The 23,059-nt window shown below is 43.9% G+C and overlaps 1 protein-coding gene across 3 annotated transcripts in view; it reads right to left on the bottom strand.

Annotated features, from left to right (window-relative positions):
- The window catches only part of FAM219A (family with sequence similarity 219 member A), an 85,323-nt gene that overhangs the window by 29,979 nt on the left and 32,285 nt on the right, over positions 1-23,059 (bottom strand). The gene's annotated exons all lie outside the window — the stretch shown is intronic.

The following is a 23,059-nucleotide window of genomic DNA, read 5'->3' as shown; positions in this document are numbered from 1 at the left end:
TTGGCTGTGACACAAAGCACAGTCACTGAGTTTCAAAGCAAGATAACATCACTCTTCACTCTCAGTAAAAAAAAAAATCACTTGTTGAGCCACTCAGTGTTCATTAGCACTTTTTAATACACTGTGCTTAGGAGATAAAATTTAATTTTTGAATTTGGCTCTAGCTTGGTGGAAACTGGTTAAATAACATATGTAGACTTATAACATTTTATGAAAATCTTGCTCCTTTGCACTACCCAATAGACTTTCACAGTACTTAAAATGGATGGTGCGTACAAGACCTCACATTCAAGGACAATGTTGAACAAAAGACAATTTCTTCTGCTTTCCTCTAACGCAGTCACTGCTGCAGTTTTCCTCTAATGTAGCAGTTTAGTGACTAGGTAAAAAGCTAAGAGCAGGTTGCAAACCAAAAAACCAGTCTCCAGGAGAACATTTAGGCATAAATAGATCAGTTCATATGGTATCCTTGGAACGTGAATCTGGTCACAAACATGCCCAGATGAAGGGAATAGATCAGAATCCAAGCTGCAGGAAAGAATCATCAGGATGTGGCCTCACACCCTTCAGGTGAAGGGAGAACCCAAGATTTACAGATGTTTGTGGACAGAAGGAATGTCAAAAGCCAGAGGGTTCACAAAATCTTACAAAGTTCTGTTAGTAATTTACACATTTGTCATGGAAATAGGTACATTAGTTCTTAGCCTCCTATTAAACACCTAGGAGTGGGTTTAGGATAAAGGAGGGAGGTGAAAGGGAAGGGTGAAGAAGATAAAGGAAAGAAGGAAGGAAAGAAAGAAAGAGGGAGAGAAAGAGGGAAAGAGAGGGAGGAGAGGGGGAGGGAGGGAGGAGAGGGGGAGGGAGGGAGGGAGGGAGGGAGAAAGTTTGGAAGGAAGGAAGTTCAGAAGTATGGAAGGAAAGAAGGAAGGAAGTTTGGAAGTATGGAAGTTTGGAAGGAAGGAAGTTCATAAGTATGGAAGGAAAGAAGGAAAGAAGTTCGGAAAAAGTTTGGAAGGAAGTTCGGAAGGAAGGGAGGGAGGGAGGGAGGGAGGGAGGGAAGAAGGAAGGAAGGCAGTTTGGAAGGAATGGAAGGAAGGCAGGAAGGAAGGAAGCTGCGGAAGGAAGTTGCGGAAGGAAGGAAGGAAGGAAGTTGTGGAAAGAAGTTGCAGAAGTAACTTACGGAAGGAAGGAAGAAAGGAAGTTGCAGAAGGAAGGAAGTTGCAGAAGTAACTTACGGAAGGAAGGAAGTTGTGAAAGGAAGGAAAATGCAGAAGGAAGGAAGTTGCGGAAGGAAGAAAGGAAGTTGCGGAACTTGCGGAAGGAAGTTGCAGAAGGAAGGAAGTTGCGGAAGGAAGTAAGTTGTGGAAGGAAGGAGGGAAGGAAGGAAGGAAGTTGCGGAAGGATGGAAGGACATTCTGGAAGGAAGTTGCGGAAGGAAGTTGTGGAAGGAAGTTGCAGAAGGAAGCTGCGGAAGTTGGGGAAGTTGGGGAAGTTGGGGAAGGAAGTTGCGGAAGGAAGTTGCAGAAGGAAGGAAGTTGCGGAAGGAAGGAAGTTGCGGAAGGAAGTTGCAGAAGGAAGTTGCGGAAGGAAGTTGCGGAAGGAAGGAAGGAAGCTGCGGAAGTTGGGGAAGTTGGGGAAGTTGGGGAAGTTGGGGAAGGAAGTTGCGGAAGGAAGTTGTGGAAGGAAGGAAGTTGCGGAAGTTGCGGAAGTTGCGGAAGGAAGTTAAGAAAGGAAGTTGCAGAAGGAAGGAAGGAAGTTGCGGAAGGAAGGAAGTTGCGGAAGGAAGTTGCGGAAGTTGCGGAAGGAAGGAAGATCAGCAGAGCAGTGCTGGTTCCATTGCTAATGCAGATGGTGGGGTGTGAAAGGTCCTGTGGTACACACATATCTGGGCTTTGTAGGGGTACCTTTTTCTAGATGAGTTTCCCTGCACTGCAGGGAAATTTCTCCCTTTCTGTGTAATTTAGTTACTATTGACATGGGTTGGAGGCTTCAGGGTATTTGGTGGTCCCTATATCCTCCCTACATGCCTGTTTCTTGACCTCATTCCTACACTTGTGCTGTGTTGTGTTGTGCTAATGTCCAGGAGGCAGGATAATGATGTTTGTCCCAGAAAAGTGCTGCTCTATCTCCATGTGGCCCCTTCTCCAGCCACATTCTATTCAGTGTTCTATTACTAACAATCCTTGGCTGTTACTACCAACAATTCTTGGTTGGCTCCAAAGCCATCCAGCCACCAGTGTTTGAGACATTTACATGAGCTCCCTTATCTTCACACTTCTACACATGGGAACAGCTAGATAACACAAAGGATATGTCTGTCTGCCAGACATGCTAGGATCTCTCCAAGAGGGATGTCCAAATGGTATTAAGTGGCCACATTTGAGTCCAGGCTTCCTTTTCTCTGCCAATCTGGGAAAAGGCAGGATACAGCCATTTCTAAGGAACATGACTCCAAGACCTGCATGCTTCCTAGTTGCTACTGAACACAACAAGGAAGTCCTTGGAACCCCAATCTGCTGGCTGCAGGAAGGCACAAAAGTAGACATATTATGGGAACTTACATAGTATGATGATACTGTCTTCTGTGCTGGTGCAGTCCAGCAGAGTACACTGAGTTCAAAGCCAGAAGTCCACGTGGCAGAGAAGGGGTCTGGCCATTCCTGAAGTAGCCCAGGTTCACATTGGTAAAATCATGCTAAAACTCTCAATCCAAACCAGCCCTTCTGTTTTGGGGCAAACTTATGTGCCGACAGTAGCTTTACCTTTGTAGGCACCCTGACCGTGACATGAGACATCCACTTGCATCAGCAGAGGGAGGGGAGAAGTGTTCTGAGGTGTCTTTGAAGATTTGAACTCTGACCCTGGACCAGTGAATTCAGCTGGAGAAATCTCAAAAATGGGCTCTAGACCAAACACACACAAAAGACTTCCTAGGCCTCCAGAGAAAATGAAGATGATTTTCAAAGATTATTCCTATTCTGTCTAAGACACTCATCTTAAAAGGCAAGAATCTGTCCTTGGAGAAGTGTTTCCCTCTCCCCACAGTCTACAGAGAAGGCCTGGCAGCTGGTAGAGCTTCTGACACTGGAGGTGGAAATGATGCAGAACATGGCAGCAGAGTCAGCCCTAGGAATTCTTCCCAAAGGTTTGGCATGATGCTTTTCAGCCCCATCAGCACATTACAGCTGCACAAGAGATCCACAGCTTGAACAGAGGGATCACAAACACCATGACTGTGGGTGACCACAACTGCATGCATGGGCCAGGCCCACTCCCCCCAGAGAGTAAAAGAGATTTGAGAGGAAACCCAGCTGGGCCAGGGATAGTGTCCCCAGTTGCAGTAGCTATCTATCCCTGGCCCAGGAGTGGCAAGACACTATCATATTTCCCATCCATCACTTCACAGACATTCTGCGGCAACTCACAGGACTCCATAGTAACAATGCCCACTGTGAAAACAGCAGCATTCCCACGCCAGCTTGGCTGGAACTGTCTCTGCACAAACACACTCTGCTTCTGTGCATACCGAATGGATGCAGTTCTCTCTCTACAGCTCAACTGTCCAGAGAAATGTTTACTTGACTGATTAGCCTTTTGCTTGTGAATGCCTAAGAGCACACTGAGATTCAACACAGGCTTTTGCTGTTAGAATTTACTTGGCAATTTTTTTTCTTTTTCACAAGCCTCCCTACACCAATACACTCAGCTCTGCCCCCAACATCAAAATTTCAGTTACATGGTGTGACTGGTCTCAGGACAGATGATGTAACTTCTCTTTGCTCACTGAGGACAATGCAACGCTCCCAAACAAAAGGCAAGTGCTGAGAAGCGCCTGCAGGAGCTGTAGATGGCTAAAGATATTTAATATATTTAAGGGATTTTGTTTTTGTTCCTAAGGCTTCTGTATGTCTTCATTCCTAAGGAAAATATACATTCAATCAGTGCACTGCATGAACATTTGGCTGGGGCCAGAGTTTAATCAAAGTTTTCTCCCTACATGCTCACAGCTTAATTGGGCATGCACAATCACAGCATTTGAACGGTGGGGAGTTTTCTTACTAGATTGTTTGTTTCTATAGGCTCGACACAAAGGATCTTGAAAACTGCCCTCCTGCTAGGAGCAGCCATGTCCCACAGTGAGTGTACCATGTGCCATTTCTGAACATCAGAAATTAGTTCCAGCGAACCTTTGTGGAGCAGGAGTGCTGTGAATCATCAGTATGCAGAAGCACAGAGAGAAGGTGAAAACACTTTAAGCTGAAATCTGTAGTTTAAGGAAGATGGTATGCTTAGCAGGCTTTTTTATTTTTTCTCTTTTAAATCACTTTCCATTTTGCAGTACTTAAGAAAGCATCAGCTCAATAACCTTTTACTCTTATTATCTACCCCTCCCAATAATCCACACTGACTATGGGGTGGGGAATAGCCCCAAATGATGGAGCTGGGTGCTTGGTACAAACTTACCCTGGCAGCACCTGGGAAAACACAGCTTTCTATGCCTTCCTTCACAGTCAACACTTCTGATCCCTTGCAAGCTTAACAAGGCCCCATTTTCCACTCTGCAAATCCTCAGGGACCCCAGTGTATGTGGAAGAGAAAGGGCACACACAATTTCTTTGGTCTTCAGCTGAACCTCAAAAACATATGTGTAACTTGAGAAGCCTTTATCTGCCCCTCCTTCCCATCCTCATATTTACAGCTTTTATGAAAATATTCTCCACTTTGCTGTCTGTGGGAAATTGATCACCAATGCAGCTCTGCTGCTTTTTTTGGAAAAAAGCGGGGGGGCAAAATTGCCCTCATCCTCTAATCTCAAGGAAAGACCCAGTATACAGGGCTTGACCATCACTTCTCTCCATAGTTTACAGGCTTCTATCTGACCACCTGTCGTGGTTTGACATGGAAGTGAATTTTTTCTAGGAAGTTGGGTCAAACCAATCAGTGGTCAGGTTTGGATATTGGTACCTGGAGTGACCACTGAAAGTATGGACACGCCTTTGAGAACACAGGGGGTTAAAAGCAAGAACTCTTAGGAGAACTCTCTCTTTTGGTTCCGGTCGTCAGAGAGTGCAGACGCTCCCCTGCCCAGCTACGGGCTGGGTGGGGGAGGGGAAGCCACGCGGCCTTGTCCAGGTAGGCCGAGGGGCTGAGGGTCTGGAACCGAGCCAGCTCCTGTGGACGGAAGGGTGGAGAGGAGCGGAGATGCCTTTGTTCCCCCCCCCGCCCCCAAGAGGGAAAGAGACAGAGAGCCTGGCGGCACCTGGAAATTTGCCGGCAGAGGAGAAGGAGAAGGGGGGGGGGATGTCCAGCGTGGGAGGCAGCGGAACACCGGACCGAGATATCAGCCGTCCAAGGAGTCTGAACGTTTAACCCTTTCCAGGAAATGAGGGTTTTTTAAAAGTATTACTCTTCTTTGATTTGTAGTGGAAGAGAGCTAGTCCGGGACTTGAGATGTTAGAAGAAGAAATATTTAAGTGGGAGGAGATGATAAAGTAGCTTTTGGCTAGACTTTTCTTGTTAGCTATAGACTAAACCAAAATCTCTTGCAATAGAGACTGCATTTTAGGGGGATGCAGTGGTGACTCAGGGAGACCTGTTTCAGCTTTGAACAGCACAAGAATGGCGAGAAACGAAGAAAGCTGAAGAGGGAATGGTGATACCCTCTGTCTTCGGGAAGAAGATGAGTCCTGTTTTTGGACCCCTCGGCCCCAGAGGAAAATAGGGGGGACTGTAGTCCCAAGATGAGAAACTGAACTGTTGTATTTTTGGGTCCGTGGCAAAGCATCCTTAAAGGAGCCCTATGAGCAGTCTGTCCATGCACGGTGGTGAGAGCACTGTGACATGGAATGGAGAGTGTCACACTGGCAGATTTTTTTTTTCCGGGCGGTTGCCATGTGTGACAGGGAAACACAGGGGGGCAGCTGTGTTTCCTGGGGGGTCTGTGGTGCAAGAGAGACTTCTCTCTCCCTTGATAGTTTAAGTATAGATTACCTGAAGGGTGGTAATTTGATCAAGAATCCCGGGTGATGTTTCATGGCTGGGTGTTTTTGGAATTAGGAGGAGGAAGGGTAGTTTAAAAAGTCTTCATCCTGGATTTAGTTTATGTGTTTTCTGTATTAGTAGTAGTTTAATAAAGTTTTTTTCCTTTGTTATTAAGCTTAGGCCTGCTCTGCTCTGTTCCTGATAACATCTCACAGCATTTATTTAGAAAAGGTGCATTTTCATGGGGACGCTGGCATTGCGCCAGTGTCCAACCATGACACCACCATCAATTGTATCATTATGAGCCAACTGATCAAGAATATAATCCAGCTAACTTGTCTCTCTGCAGTACCCATCAATGAAGTACTTGCTGTCTTCTGTCCTACTTAAAAGATGCTGGAATTCTCAGTACCAACACATGTATGACAGCTTACAGCGAGTGCTTGCAGCTTAGCAGACATCTGCTTTCTGGAGCTGCCCATGTGGATTGCAAACTGCGCACAAATGCTAACAGGAAAGGACAAGTCAAAATGTTTTGTTTCTTTCCTACATCAAACATTAGTCTGAAAAATGGATAGATGTTCTGTGCATGGGGGACTGACTTAGTGAGCAGAAAAACAAGGGAGAAACCACACACCATGAATGCAGGGGGTACATTTGGGTCAACGAGAAATTTCTGTGATTCCAGTTGTCATTCAGACTCTTGGGCTAGAACATTGCTAAAAAATATTTATACCTTCAGTCTGTGCCCTGTGGAACAGAAAGTGCTGCGTTGTTGGCAGATTCCCTCTGCCTCAAGCTCTACCATGCCAGGTATTCCTGAGAAATCTGGCTATAGAAAGCTTCTGGAAAGGGGACTCTGATGTGCACAGGTAGGTATGTAAAATCTCACACTGTGTCGGACAGCAGACCTCTGTAGCCTCTACGTATCACTACAATATAGACGTAAAGTATCTATGAACATAAAGTGCGAAAAAAACCCACCAGGAACAAAAACATTGAAAACCAAGATGTGCGCAGTTTGATGTCTATGCAAGAAACAGCATAAAGGAAAGGCTCAAATTTACAGGGGATCAGATTTATACAGGGGATGAATCCAAGCCCAGTGTATAGACAAACAATGGTCAGTAATAATAGCATGTTTGTCTAGAGAAAGGAAAGAGTCACAGGGTGATGTACAGCAGGAATGGAACCAGAAAGCCTCACAAAAGACTCTCTCATGATTTCTTCCTCAGGCTTCAGCTTAACTGATTTCTTGGGTGGGATTCAGCTCACTTAATGGGCTTCAGTTTTGGAGCCCATTTTTTCAAGGGAGATATAATCCCCACATCAGTCCTATGGATAAAAGCTAGAAGCTACAACCACCCTAGAACACTAGAAGAATGGGATTGCTCAGAGAAGAAAGGGGGAGACTAAGGAAGGATAATATAGCTGTCTGCAGTTACAGAAAGGGCCACCAGGGAGAAAAAGAGGAGTATTTTTTTTCATGTTTCTTATCACGAGAATAAGAAATTATTATCTCAAATTGCAGTAGGATTACAAGGATGTATCACAGAAAAATAGAGAGGCAAGGTTAAGGAGATATGCATTTGCCTGATGAAGTTGTGGCATTGTTGCTGCAAACCCAGGTTAGAAACTGATGTCACACAGAAAGTCAACAGAGCTGATCTGGTTTTCAGGCTGACTGATCCTGATCTGGTGCAAACTGTGAAGATCCCTGGTGGTTTTGGGTCCCTTTCCTCATCTATCTTAACAAGAACTTCCTTCCATACCAGACTGACTTAGTCAGAACATCAGTCAACCCTGAAAGAGATGTTCTCCAAGTTTCCCTACCCACTGCCAAGGACCATGGCTGACCTCCACCTTCTCTCTGGGAGAGCTGAAGAAAACAATCTTTTTCCTAAGTCTCACATGTTGAAGGAACTCCAGAATCACATGGGGTCCAGAGCAGAAGGCTCCTGGGAAGACATGATTGTCACTTCTCATCAACGTGTGCACTCTGCCAGATCCAGAGCAGTAACTGTTCATCTCAGCATCCCACCCACCCTGTACCAAAGTCAAAATAAATGACATTTTGGCAACACGGTGACTGATGTACTGACAAACATTCTGATAGCTACTGACTCCATTTCAACAAAGCAATAAACAACAACTGTTTACTTTCTATGAGCTCTGCCAATGTACCACTTGCAACATTGCTGTTTTTCTTTTCTGAGCAACTACTGAACAGATCTTGTTTAAAAAATTAGGCCTGCAATATCCACTACAAGATCCAGATTTTGAACCTGATTAGTTTATAATTGTAAGACAAATTGGTGTTTGAAAGCATTTTATTTCAGCAACTGAGAAGCCAGCAGTATTAATATTGCTGCAAAATTAAAACCGTTAGTCTTATTAATTAAACTGAACCAGCATGTCACTAAAATGACTTTTTGCTGTGTACACCTGCAGTTGGGGTAGTTCAACACACTGACAGCTAGCCAGGAGTTCAGACCAAAGTTTGCTTTGCTTCAAATGGGGGCAGAAGAGAAGTGCCAGTCTCCCTGTGGGTACTGCAGTGCCAGTGCTGAAATGCTCCCTTGGAACCCTGGTCACAAAGGCTCTGTCCAACTGCCACATCCAGGCTGAACAAAATGCAGCAAACAGGCATAAGCTGTGGAAAGGGAACAAGATGTTTCAGTGATCTGTTTTCCTAATCAAAAATGACATTTGCAACACAGAGAAGAAACATTTTTTTTAGATGATGGTGTATGACTAATCCTGGGAGTCTACAGTAGCAGAGGAAGTACCAATGCAGTAACTAGACCAAATATTTTGGGAAAACATTTGAGGGACAAACGAGAAAAACGGGAGTAATTACATGATTTCTGTTAGATTTCCCTCTGAGCACACCAGCAGCACAAGCAGCCCCTGGCCCTTTCCTTTCCATCATGATAGAGTATATTTAACACCGTATTTCCCTCCAGGCTCTTTTGTACACATAAGCCATCTCTATTATCACATGCATTTATAAGTTTGGTATCTTGTGCTAGCTTTACATGACTTAAATTAACATTGCAAATTAGAGAAATGCCACACTGCACTCCCCACTGCCTGCAGCACTTACCAAGTGGCATGCAATAGCTATTTAAAACCAGCTATTAACTGAGGTATGTTTTCAGGATGATTCAGTATCAAAATAATTCCTTCCTTGTAAAGGATATATACATGAAGATATTACACCTTTCCTTTTGTGCCTCTGATTACACAGCCACAGTTCTGAGGTGCAACAGGAGTATTCAAGGTGCAAAAGCATCACAGATTCCTTGGTAGCTATTGTAAGAGTCAGTTTAGCAACTGGCATCTGGCCAAACCAGGATTATAAAAAACCCCATACAACTTTACAACTGCTCTTTAAACCTCAACTCTTGAGGGGAGATACCCTTAAAATTATTAAAAAATTGAGCAACGTGTCAGACCCGAGGTCACCGTGTGTTTGAAGAACAGAGGCAGGAACAGGAGCCCAGGCCCTTGGCTCTTATGTTGCAGTTGAGTCCTATGGAAAACTGCACAGCCCCAGTGCAGTCTGCAAGGGACCATGGCAGGTTCTTGTAGTGACTGAATTTGTGCCCATTGGTTATTGTCAAGAGCTTATTTCAGGTCTGTGTCCTATCTTTATTTCTTCAAGTCTTTAACAGAGCCTCACAAAGAGGAACAGCCTGTTTGCAAAGAGAGAGCTGTTTTCCACCTCAAATGAAGATTTTCACAGATTCTCCTGCATAGTGGAGGGGAACTGTGCTTCCTTTCTATAGACAACTCTAACACCTAGAGAAACCAGCTGAGGAAGTGTAAGACAAGTAGAGCCATCACTACTGAAATGCCATGATTGTGAGCATATACAGAGTGGTTTATAGATCCCCTCCATGCACAGGTACCCTGCCCCAGCTGTACAGGAAAGAAAAAATCAAAGTCTCTGGCTGAATGAAATACTAGAAATTTTGGTTGGTTCTAGCAGATACTGCAGAAGTGACATATTCTGACAAAAAAAGACCTGGTGCAATACAAATGACACTAGGAGAGCCCTGTTGCTGTGACGTTAGTTCCCACCAATGTCCCGAAGACTGCAGAATTGCTGCCACAGGCCATTGATTTGATCCAGCATAGCAAACACGATGTTACTGAGCTTTTACAGTCTCTGGCTGTAAGAACAATAGCCGGAAAAGCTGGGATGGCTCCACATCCACACCTTTCAACAGACCAAGGGCTCTATTCAGTGGTTCAAGGTCACAGCTATTACAAGCATAAATCTGGGGTCACCAGTTGGTATGGGTTTTTGTAAGGCAGCTGATTTTTACATGTTCAACTTCTGTACAAGTGTGATGAACGAGGTCTTGCTTTTTGCTTCTGGAATACCCCTGGCACCTTTAATCTAATCCCTCAGATCCTTTTCTGAGCTGTTTGATTGCTTCTTCTGTTCACTCCTTCTCCAAGAATAATTTTTCATCCTGCTTGTCTCCTGCAGCTGGTAAATCTCCCTTCTTCCAGAGAGCAAGGGTGTCTGGCTCTGCAGGCATTCTGACTGTGGTCTCAACCCAGGAAAGGAGACAGGTTGTACACAGGATACAAACAAAGCCCCGAAGAAGCACTGTGGGGCTCCACCACTCTGGAATGGAGGCTCTTCAGGGAAGCAATTATGGCACCAAGCCTGTGAGAGTTCAAGAAGCATGTGGACAACACTCTCAGGCACATGGTGTAACTTCTGTGATTATCTCGAGTAAATCCAGGAGTATGATCCTTGTGGGTCCCTACCAACTCAGAATGTTCTATGATTCAAAAGATTTATCAGGAACCATAATGGATGCCCACTGGCATTTAAAGCTCTGTAACAAATACAAAAACCACACACTCTTCCAACACAGCCCCAAAGATGTGCAGCTGTCCAGGGCTCATGCACCAAGCACATCTGCTGCACTGAAGACAAGTGGGGATCTCAGTGGTGGACACTAGCTTAGCCTGGACAGAGCAGACACTCTGACACAGGCCATGCTGTTGCTGGGCTCAGAGCTTTCCCAGGACGAAGTCCTCAGAGTTCATTTGTCCATACTGCAAAGGTGGATCCCAGCAATAAAAAATTGCCAGTTTCTCTGCACTAGTAGAGACAACAAAGCCACCAAGCTCAGAGTTCAGCAGCCCTTTTCTCTTTAGCACCACACTTTCAACTTGTCCCAGGAGACAGAAAGCTCAACCATCAGATTTCCATATTTATAAGGAGAGAATTTCTCTTTAGCCAAGCTTATGACAGAAATAACCTTGCAAACAGCAGCAGGAGCAGCAGCATGGCAAACACATCTGGGGGGCAGGGATGTGAAAGCCAGGGGAGATCTCACGGTGCTCCCTACCCTGGCATGGCTTTCCAGCCCTGCCTGAGAAATTCTGAGGGCACAAATTATTTCGGCTTCTAAAATAAGAGCTTGCCTGACCCCCGCCCCACACTCCTGTATCTCCGTGACTAATTAGCATCTGGAGGGATAAAGATTCTCTTCTGATAAAGCAATGTTTGGCTCCCCTCTCCCCTGACACATTTGTATTAGAAATATCCTCATTATGTGACTAATCAGGGAAGCTGAGACAAAGGCACAGAAGCTGATTTAAAGGGAAATCACTGATTTTTATAAAAGCAGCTTATAAATTATTCTGTCTCTAAAGGGCAGGGATATTTCCTCCCCTCCCAGTGCTGAAAAAAATGCAAAATTGAGGTTCCTAAAGAAAAAAAAATCATCTTTATTACGAGAAGTGGTGGGTTTTATCATTACCAGTATTTACTGAGCTTGCTCCCAGTTCCCTTGGTTACTGCAGAGTTGCAGTTAGTGCACTACAAAGGTCCTGGAGAGCCTGCCAGCCTGTGCTGCACACAGGGGCTGGGCTCAGCAAGGTGTCCAACAACTGCAGTGCTGCCTGATACAGTGGATGGCAAGTGACAAGGCTGGTTAGCAGTTTACCGCACTGAGTTTAAAATTCAGCAGCACATGAAAAGTCAGCCACATCACCTTGAGACGGTCTGAAGATATTTTAGCTATATCTTTCATGTAGCACAGCAGGCTGAGTGAAAACCAGAGTGTATTGAGGTAATCTGCCCTTGGCAGAAGGTCTCTGAAATAAAGGCAAGCAGAAACCATTTGGCAACAGCAACAGAAGAGCTTTTTAAAGGAATTTGTTTCCCTTGCATGCTCCCTGGAATGGAGCTGGTGTCCATCCAGCTCCAGCTTGTCTCCTTCACCTCCCGTTGATAGCACCAGAAAGAGATACCAGGCCAGACAGCTTCCATCTTGCTTCTTTCAAGGCAGCCCCTTTATCAGCTGAAATCAAGCCATCTGTCCCCGGCACCCTTTGAGGAGCTGCAGCAGATTGTGGAGCATGGGAGGATGCACTGCATGATGTGGGAACAGGAGGTTGAGTGAGCTCATTGCATGCACAAAAATCCCAACCAGATCCCTGTTTGAGCTGGGAATGGAGATGAAAAGGTGAACACACCATCAGTGCCCCCTGGGACAGGCTCAGGCACATGCACAGACTCTTGGCCTTTATTCAGGTCCCTCTGGGCTGCTGCTCCTTCTGCTGCTAATACACGGATCAGCCCCAAGGCCCTGTGCGGGCCCTCCCAAAGGCTTTGCTGTAAGGCAGACTGCTGTGAGCCATGGCAGGGGTTTGCCTGCTTTGCTTTTTAAGTGTGACTGCTCAAATCTTTGGATTTAGAGTGTTCTTCCAGATGCCAAGTGTCTATTCTTTGAGGTGAAATTTTGCACTTTGGACATTTCTCTTAGCCTAATTTGAAATATATTCCACATTTGTATATAGCTCTAAAATAATCCCAACTTTTTTCTTTTTCTTTTGTTGAGGTGGGGTCCTGGGAACACATTTGGTCACCTGAGCCCTCCCCTCCAAGTTATATCCCTCTCTGCAGGTACAGCCTGAGGCTGAGGCTGATGAGGGCAGGGGGACTGGCCAGAGGTGAGCAGGGAGGAAAAGCAGGATCTAGCAGTAGGACTAGAGCTGTCTGGAGAAGGTGATGGAAGAAAGAGACTGGATGGATAGCCAGATAGCCAGGAGGGGAAAGAAGAACAGTAGAGTTATGTTCCTAGAAGAATAGGTCCCAGAAGAGAATGAAGAGACACAATAGGGACAGCAAAAGGCACCCATGATTAAAAGCACTGGAAGACACAGCTGTCAGACATCAGTGATATGATGTACCCTCCTAGGCAGTGCTCTGCCAAGGCTCACAGACCTGAAGCACAACATCTGACCATTGCTGTTACTTCTCTAGGTGATCCCAGGCTACCTTTGAGTGAAGCTCCAGAAGCCTTCTGGCAATGAACAGATTTAGGAACCTGACTGCGACCTGAATACAGTTAAGGTTGCTGGCATGTAGCAGTGTGCTCAGACAGAGCCCAGAGACATGCTGGTGATGCTGTGACAGGCCATGTTGGGGTTTTCTTATAGTACATGTTTCTGTTTTAAAGCTGCAGGGAACTGACATTTGAAGAAAATAGCAGGGATAGTTTTCCAAGCTCTCAAACACAGCTAGTGCAGCCTAATTTGAGCCCCTGCAGCCTATGTGCTACAATACAGCCTGTAATGACATATCCATGTAAACCCTTTCCCTTTGTAGTGAAGCATGGACCTATGCTGGAGATGAATCAGGGTTACACAACGAAAGATCAGAAGCCCAAGTCTGTGGTTTCCTGCAGAAGCTGCAAGTGATGTAGGGAAAAGGGGAGCCCAGTGCAGAGACAGAAAGATGATTTTGTGATTATACAATGCAGAGCTGTCCTAGAGAATTGGGACTTGTATGCTCTTACAAGAAATGTGCCAAGTCTCTAAAAACAGATTTCCCACAAAGGGTCACTAATAAGGTCTCCCTGTTTCGCTGGAACACTGGATCAGAGCCCTGCAGTGTGATATGATGGGTGCTTACAAATGCTACCAAAATTGAGTAGGAGTCGTACTTGCTGCAGGTGAAAATATGTGAATCAGAAGCGGGGGAGTGGGAAAGACTCAGGCAATAGGTATCCTACACTGAAAACCCCAAATAAATTTCTGGCCTTAGTCCATCTGTCTTACCTGTGCTTGATGTCACAAGATCATGAGAGAGACAGGGAAGGTATTTTGAAAAGACATGGGGCATGCGGTAATTTCTGGCATTTCTAATACACCCCTTCACCTAGCAGCAGGGCTGCAGAGATGAACAAGGACTTTGTGAGGTATTCAGATATCTGTCATGCTAAATGCCACAGACAGTCCATAAAATGTCTTTCTAGGCCATCAGGGGAGTTTTGTTCTTCTGGCTTTTTTTCACCTTGTGTGTGTGTGGCTCTGACATGTCATTCTGTACATGAACTGTTTTTCCAGAATTAGCCTGTTAACGCCTTCATGCTCTTTGCTCAGTTAATTTTCTCACGAACTTACTCTTTTTCCATTGTCATTCAAACTACTGCAATTCAGGGAGAGAGACAGTGTTTCAATTATGTCACACATCCCTGGTCAATGTAAAGAGTCATCTCTCTACCAATCTGTCCTTTCCTCTGTCTTGAGAGCCTATTTGCAAGCTTCCCTGCTGGCATCATCCTGCTGCCTGTGCAGCCATCCTCCACCAAAAAATTGGAGAGTGGAAGATCTCGAGAAGTAAGAGCTATTGAAGTAAGGAACTATTATAAGAAATGAGAGCATCAGCCCTAACCACTACCTTGATCTTACCAAACACTTGCTCTCACCCTAAACAAGGTGCATGCCCTGGGATGGCATGGTGCTTGGAGAAGTTCCCTTTCTAGACCTAGTATTTAGAGGCCTGCCAGAGGTGATGAAAAAAGAATGCCTATTCCTTCTCACACTGTTTCTTTCTACTTCGGTATAGACCCCTGCATGCAGTAACCTGAGTCTTGTACCAGTAGATCCACAAGCTATAGGGAAGGATTTGCAATTCAGCCTCTTGCCCCTCATCCCACTGACTCAGCTTTGGGGACAGTGTCATTCAGACTCACTAAATCCTTAATACCTTGTGTTTTGAAGCAGGAGTTCAAGTATCTACTAACCCTTTACCTTTTTTTCCCCACCTCCTTGATTGCTTTCTTCCTCACAGCATGCCTCCGATGTGCTGCTTCAAGAAGAAACAATCTCAGTATTTTCACTATTTCTTTCTTTCTTGTTAGAGATGCTCAAACTCTTCCTGATTCTAAAATACTGTTTTTAGGATGGCCGAGCAGAAACACACACTGGCATGTTCCAGGCAACATACTACTGATTTAGGATGACTTCACAGTTTTTTGCCTGCATTTTAATCTCCCTGAACTTTTGTTTGCCTTGATGTCGCTATCACCACACTGCACAGCTGGCTTCATTCCTGTTCCCTGCAGTGATGCTAAGTTTTTTTTTCCCTGTGTCTCAGCTTTTCTACCTTCCTTTTAATATTCCACAGTGTTTTTGTAGGAAAAGTCTGAATCATTTCCCCCTCTTTTGTATTTGGGAAAACTGAGATCCAGAGAAGTGAAGCTGCTAAACACAAGAGCAGGAGAACTGGGTCCTTCTCCAGGGTTCTGTTCCCTGCAACAAAAGCATCTTCATATAGGCAGTTCTACCGAACACATTAGATCATGCATCAGAAAGCAGTGAGGACCAATATTACACCCCAAAATACACTGCAGGGGCAAAAAAAGTGGTCAGGAGCTGCAGTTCCAGCACTATATTACAGTCCTGAAATATGGTCCCTTCCGGCAAGCATTTTAAATGAAGAGGAAAGTTACATAAATAACCAGTCTCACATGCCAGACTATTCATCAGAATTTTTAAATGTTGGTGTCAGTACACAGTCTTGCATCTTTATCTCATTATCTCCCTTTTCCAGCAAATTGTTTTTCCGGAATCAGCTTGTGAATGTCTTCATGCTCTTCGCTCAGTAATTGTCTCAGGAACTTACCCTCTCCTATTATCATCCAAACCACTGTAACTCACAAAGAGAGCTGACGTTCCAATTATGTCACATGTCCCTGATCAGTGTGAAGAGCCACCTTACTACCAATCTGTCACTTCTGACAATTTCTTCTCCTGATGAGTCTCACTCATATAAGGAGCTTGGAACTAAAAAGGGGAAGAGCAACAAGTGATCTTAAAAAGAAAATTAAAAATGTGCATATTTTCTCTTAAGGTACCCTCTCAGTTTTAAGTTTTGAGCTGCGCACGGCATGTACAGTGTCCTGTATATATGTCTCCCCAGGACATATAGAAAAACAGAGACTAGAGAAAGAAATACTGGAACATAAGAATGGGAATTTCTGGGGCTTCAATTCAGTTTTTAAGCTTAGAATAGAATTAATACAAGTGAAAGCATTAGGAAGACCTTTCACTATCACTGAAGCCTTTTAGCTCAATAAGGACAGCTTAGACAACACATTCAGATACAGGAGAGATGGTTCACATAAAATTTCTATAAGAAAGGTCCCCTGAGCCTGGTTCTATTTGTGTGTCTTCACAGCTTTCAATTAACACTGCAGGTAGGCACAGAAACGCTTTCAGCTCATTATCCTCTTTTCAAATAGTGGTGGACATACGATTTTTAGCTGAAACAGCCCCTTGTAGATCTTTTAAATTCCATTATCATTAGGAAGACAGGCATCCAAAAGAGATATTGTTTTCCTTTCTAATACTTTTATCTTCTGCAGGCTAGAAGCAGCTTTGTGCATTAATTTAAGGTTTGCAATATCTGTGCTGCTGGAAAAATCTATCTGAAATGTAAATCTTCAGAGCAATGATGGATTGAAGCTGAACTCAGGCACTTGACTTATGGAGGCATAAATAGGAAGTGGATCAAATATTCATCAGCCTCCCCAGTGAAATAAAAAATGGTAAATAAATTGAAGTATCTCTGAGTGATAATTCTCATTATCTGGCTATACAACATAACCAGAGAATCACTAGAGAAAGTTTGTCATTAGTTAATTGAAGGCACTTTCAGAAAGTGCTGCTTAAGCCTTGAAAGATTGACTGTCTTTCCAACCACTAACTAATGTGTATGTTAGAGCTGTATTATAAAGCAGTCCCATTAGGACCCTGCCTCCAGCACCACAGCTCAGAGAGTTTCTGACGCTTTAAATGAAATTCACATTTGAAATAGCTCATCTACATACAGCCTAACCCCTGGGCACATCTTCAGCATACTTAACTACATACAGATCTATCTAAGCTGACTCTCATGTTGTAGAAACACAAGATACCTAAGTGCATTGTAATGACACTCAAAAGAGGCAGCAGTCCTGGCCCGTGGTGATGTACAATCATGCGATGTGCCAACGACACACATCATAATGATCAGCCTGTAAAAGCTGAGAGCAGCTACCTCAGGGCATGATTTTAGGTTTGCTTGCTCTTTCACAAACCTTCTTTTGCTCTTACCATCTTTCTCTCCTTATTTCCAGACCTTTTATTATCACACACTAATGGGAGCCTGTTAGTGTTGAAGAGGATCTGTCAAGATAATAATTCCTAGATGAGACACCATACTTCCCATGAAGCAGCCAGCCTCTACCTGTAACATGCTCTAACCTGATAAAACATGAAGGCTTTCAATTTACTTAAAAGTGGATACACTTCCACTTAAACTTTTCTCTGTCTCTACAATTGTTGAAGTGAACATCCATCTTGTATCTACTTTACGTCCAAAGCAATGTTTTCAATCTAAGTTATAGGGCCATCTATGGTAACTCAAAATCAGGCATCATCACAAGAACTGGTGCAAACGGCCTACAGAACCACTGTTTTTAATTGAGTGGTGTGATGTGGGGATTGTCCTGAGACAGTACACAGGGAGCCTGAGCCCAACAGAACAGGGTCACAGAAAATGAAACAGGGTCATAGCCAGAAAACACCCAAAACAACTCAACTGGCTCACCTATACCAGAGAGATCAACAGTTTAATTGTAATCTGTGTTCCAAACAGAAAAGGCATTTAGCTATCAGAAAGCACCCAAAAGAGGGCCATGAGGATGGTGAAAGTCTGGAGGGAAAAGCTTTATGAGGAGTGGCTGAGGTCACTTGGTCTGTTCAGCCTGGAGAAGAAGAGACTGAGGGGGGAGAGCTGATTGTAGTCTACAACTTCCTCATGAGGGGAGGCAGAGGGCAGACACTGGTTTCTTCTCTGTTGTGCTCAGTGGTAAGACCTGAGCGAATGGCCTGAAGCTGTGTCATGGGAGGTTTAGGTTGGATATCAGGAAAAAAAATTTCATCCAGAGGGTGGCTGAGCACTGGAAAAGGCTCCCCAGAGAAGTGGTCATGGCCCCAAGCCTGAGTTCAAGAAGTGTTTCGACAGTGCTCTAAGGCACAGAGTGTGACTTTTGGGATGTCCTGTGAATGGCAGGAATTGGATTCCTTGATACTTCTGGTTCTCTTCCAACTCAGTTTATTCTATGATTCAGTTTGCACAGCCACTAGAATAAATATCAGATGAGAAGAATGATATTGAGATTGTGTTATGTTTAATCACAGGATAGTGGTGTGCATCTACCCTGTCTCTGTTTTTTATGCTTCCACTTCTGCAGTAGTTGCAAACATCGGAAGCAGAGCAATAGGCAGCACTGAGCATACACCTGTGCTTACACAGAGACATGTAATTCACTCAAATTTCCATTCCAGTAATTTTAGAGTTGTACTACTCCTACAGCATGTAAAATCCCAGCAGAATTGATTTGATCAGAAATTAATATTAAATAGCACAAACAGTATAGTTTAGAGCCATTTACCTCAACTCCTCCAAGGGCTTTTCAGATACTACTCCCCCAACATCATTTAATGGGGCAGGGTTCAGGGAATTTGTGACTGACTGCTTTTTGAAGGTTCCAAAAGCACCTGTATGGCTGAACTCCAGTTTGAGGTGCTACTTCTCAGGTCCAGCTTTTACATAAGGCAAATTACAAAGGTAGCTGTGTCTTGCCATCATGGCTATAATAACCCTGAGCTGCTGACAGTGACCGCTGCACAAAGAAACAATGTGTGGCATCTTAACTACTCATTAATTAATGCCAAACATCCTCGTTTACAACCATGCCCAGCACCTTGTACCCCAACACTCACATAAACATTTTGGTTATCATTCTGTATTTCCATCACACAGGTAATCCAACTGCATTAGCACACCATGTTTTAACTCCAGACACAAAAAGTACACCAAGTAGAACAGGAGCTTGTATTGTGGTTTGTGCAGAGCCAGGATGTATCTTACAAAAGTGTGGTTGTGTGGAAAGCACAGATGCTGAAGCTGCATCCTTCCTTCACTTCAGTTTAACTCCTCACTGTCTCTACTCCCTGATATATCCAGCAACTGCTGCACAGCTTTTCCTGAGACTGTATATTTCTTCTGAATATCATTTCCCAAAGGCTTCCAGAACTAGCTTAGGTCTTACACCAGCAATACAGTTTTCAGGAGGCAATTATCACAGTGAAGGTATCTTAAGAGAGAAATATGCAGCCCACTAACAACCAGCAATCAGGGCTTCTAACTGAGCCCCTGTCAGGAGAACTCCTGCTCCTTCTATCAGTGTGATCCCTTGAGACTCCTATCTGCAGGTGATGCACAAAAAGAAGAGTTTGGAAAATCACTTTTCAGTCACATCCCCACAGAGAGTATGAACTAATAGAGGTAGGTGAACATAGTCTACGACAGTGACTTGAGTCAAGACCTCAGCTATTCAGGCGAGACTATTATTGCTAACACAAAGCATTCCCCATTCCACCACAACCAACTGCCAGGCTGACAAGTCTGACATTCACCCACAAATTGTGACATTTGCTCACATAATGTTTTTGCATTTCCTCAATCAATGGCACAGTTCAGCTGGCATGCTGCTTTTTCCTTGAAAAAGGAGGGATATGGCTTTTCTGGAAGCATAGGCTGCTTTATCATCTGATTACCTCCTCAAAGCTGTGCTGCTCACCTGCCCAGAGAGTCTGAGCAGCAGCTGCACTCCCTGGAGGGAAAGAATAAAGTTGGGATTACACCACTCCTTGCATACACAAGAATCTCAGTGCTTACTGCTGGGACCACAACTGCATAGACTGGTCCTTAAATCAGGACCCAGCTTTGTGAAGCCACTGCAGTTGGGCTATGCTGATTCACAGATGCTGCTGGCACAGCAAAGGGAGGGAGCTGGAGCATCTCATATCATATTCAAGATGACTGTCACAAAAACACCACTGGTGAAAAAAACAGACTTTGTAAGCAAGAGACTCTTACATCTGTTTAAGTCTGTGAGATAAGAGGCTACATGGCTCTGCTATGTGCACACTCATCCCTGCTTCAGAAACAGGAGTGTCAATGTTACCTGAGCAAGCTTAGTATTTTATATGGAAACAATTACATGGTCCAAACATCTGCTCTTCTTTCTGATAAACCTTCCTCAGTGGGGGAAATTAAGGGAAGAAAATTTCAAGGTCTAGACCAAGTGTCTTTCACACAAATGCACTCAGTAGCTCCCTTGTACAATTGTTTCTAGCTGGAGGAACTTCATATTTCCAAACAGATCTTTCTAGCTGAGTATGTTGCATTAGCACTGAAAATTAAGAAACGCAAGTCATTACTATTGTTCCTCTTGTTTTCAGAAGAAAAAATTTGGGGGGGGGGGGGGCGGGGGCAACACTTCACTGCAGAATTACTGGAGTGACACTATGTAATTACATTGGAATGAAAACAGCAGTCTTACTTAAATCCGCTCAAGATACCAGGATCTAAGAACAGCAAAAAAGCCCCACCAGGATGGAGGAAGCTGCTTTCATCCCAGCCAGTGCAAGAACCATCTGTTATGAGATTCACTTACGTTGTTGGTGTAACAATGCCACAGCTGTTCTCCATGAATTAAAAAGAAAGCCGAATCTAGAAGAATTGTGTGTTTCAGAAGACAGTTAAAGAGACTCTCTTTCTTTTAATCGCATTTCAAAATGATACAAGGAGGGAAATGCCACTGGCAAACTCCTGTTTTTTCTCTGGAGAAAATAGGAAAGCACATCACTTTAACCCAAACTTCACTATTGGTCTCCTAAATTTCATAAACCAAGGAATTTCAGTTCATATACATTCTATCCAGTAACAGATTTGAGACCTGTTTTAGGGTATTGATCCCTGTGTGCTAAGCATACCTCCCAAACAAACTACAAATCCATTTGGTACTGAACACCCTGCCAACAGAGGTGGACATAAGCAAAACAAAACATAAGGTTCTTCAACCTCCTCCCAGTAAAAGAAGCGCTGACCTAGAGGTCTTCTTTTAGCCAAGTGAAAGTTCCTCTACTGTTTCTGTTTAATAAGTAAAAAAGGGCAAGCTTCAAGCAAACTGGCATCCATTCAAATCTGATACAAGAACAAGATGTGGGTTTTAAAAATGTCCTCTGCCCAAGCCAACTAACGTAATTCCTGACAACCCCACTCAAACCATCTCTAAAACCATCTCAAACTGGGAGCCCCTGGCTCCCAGTGCAGCGAGCAGGTGTAGAGTCTGTATTCAGACCGCTGGCTGCAGATGTCAACCTCAGCCAGGTAAAGTTGATTTCTTTACAGCAGCCAGGACATGACAGATTTAGACAGTGAGTCTAATGAGACTTTAAGACACATTTTCTGCTCTCTTTGGTGGGATGCATGTGGTCCTGAACCCCTACCTGCTCCTTTTGTCCTGTGTCAGCTGTGACTGTGGCACTCTTGTTTCTGCATGAACACTGTGATGAACCAGTGATGTCTGAAGGTGTGCCCCACAGTCTTTAATCAGTTCAGTCAGCAAAGCATTTTCATAAAGCAGCAAACCTGGACCATAAGGATGCTGCTCTGCATAAGGAAAGGGCTTAAAATCCAAGCACAATTGCAGAACACTCAAATTCTAAATTATAATAACTATAACTATTTTTCTTTCCTGTAAAGAAATCTAATGCTTTTTTTTTTTTTTTTTTTTTTTTTTTTTTTTTTTTTTTTTGCCTTGCAGATACAAAAAGCATGGCCAAGACTAATTAAATCCTTCCAGGAACACTGCCTAATAGATATGGTAAGGCAGAGATAAATTACTTTCCCTTGAAACCAGACTAATGTGGAAAAGTCTGGAAATGTTAAAAAAATAAACATAAAACCATCTAATAATTATTTCAATTAAAAAAAAAACAACAACCCTGAACCCTGTTCTGCTTTTAAGAAACTGTCCTCAACTTCATGGACTCACAAAAAGTTATTGGATGTACAGGCTGTGAAGCACCATAAACTGTAAAGAGCAGAGCTACTGCTCCAGGCTAGTGGTGTAGTTTTCCACAGGGTGGTTTTCATTTACAATTCACTTATTATATCTGGAAGTCTAATTGTAGCCAAGTACATTTTCGGGTTGTTCAAAGTCTAATAAAGAACCAAATAGCTTAGAAAGGCAGCTTTAACTTTATAATTAGAAACATTTGCTATTTCAGGTGGCTTCTCCCTAGCATGTTTGTAACTTTCCCAATATACCTTTCAGCATGTTGTAAAAATAAATTATGACAAACACAGAATGACACATAGATACAATAAGAAAAAGGGGAGAGGAATCTGGATAAATCTGAGATGCAGAGCATCTGTATGTTCATAAGCAAAGTGTCTTCTAGTAGAAATAAAGATAGACAAGGAATATCTGCTCTTGATTCCCAGAAGGCCCATTAAACACAAGGCAGCATTTCCCCACACAGGAGATGAGACTAGTTTATCTGTCCATGTCAGAAAAATGCTGCGCATTGGCAGCCACCATCCCAGTGTAACCTGGTAGCTACTACCCACTGGAACAGCTAGAGATGCTTCTCCAACCTCTCCATTACCCCAGTTAATACAGACACTCCGGACCCTCCAGCGTTGCTGGCAGCAATCCAACCTCCTTTGGAAGTCACTGGGAGCAGTCTGCAGTGATGGAGCCAAGGCACGCCATCCTGCAGACCCTCCAAGTTATACCAGCAAGTGAAACACGAAGTTCACCGTGATGGGGGACAGTCAACACTGTTCCTTTGCAGCTAGTTTGGTGAGATCAAGAGCAAAATTAGTAGAAAGCATGTTTCATAACCAGTGTTT

This window comes from Vidua macroura, chromosome Z (assembly GCF_024509145.1).
Source record: "Vidua macroura isolate BioBank_ID:100142 chromosome Z, ASM2450914v1, whole genome shotgun sequence".
In the NCBI taxonomy this organism is placed as follows: domain Eukaryota; kingdom Metazoa; phylum Chordata; class Aves; order Passeriformes; family Viduidae; genus Vidua; species Vidua macroura.
This window is presented reverse-complemented; position numbering and strand designations above follow the sequence as displayed.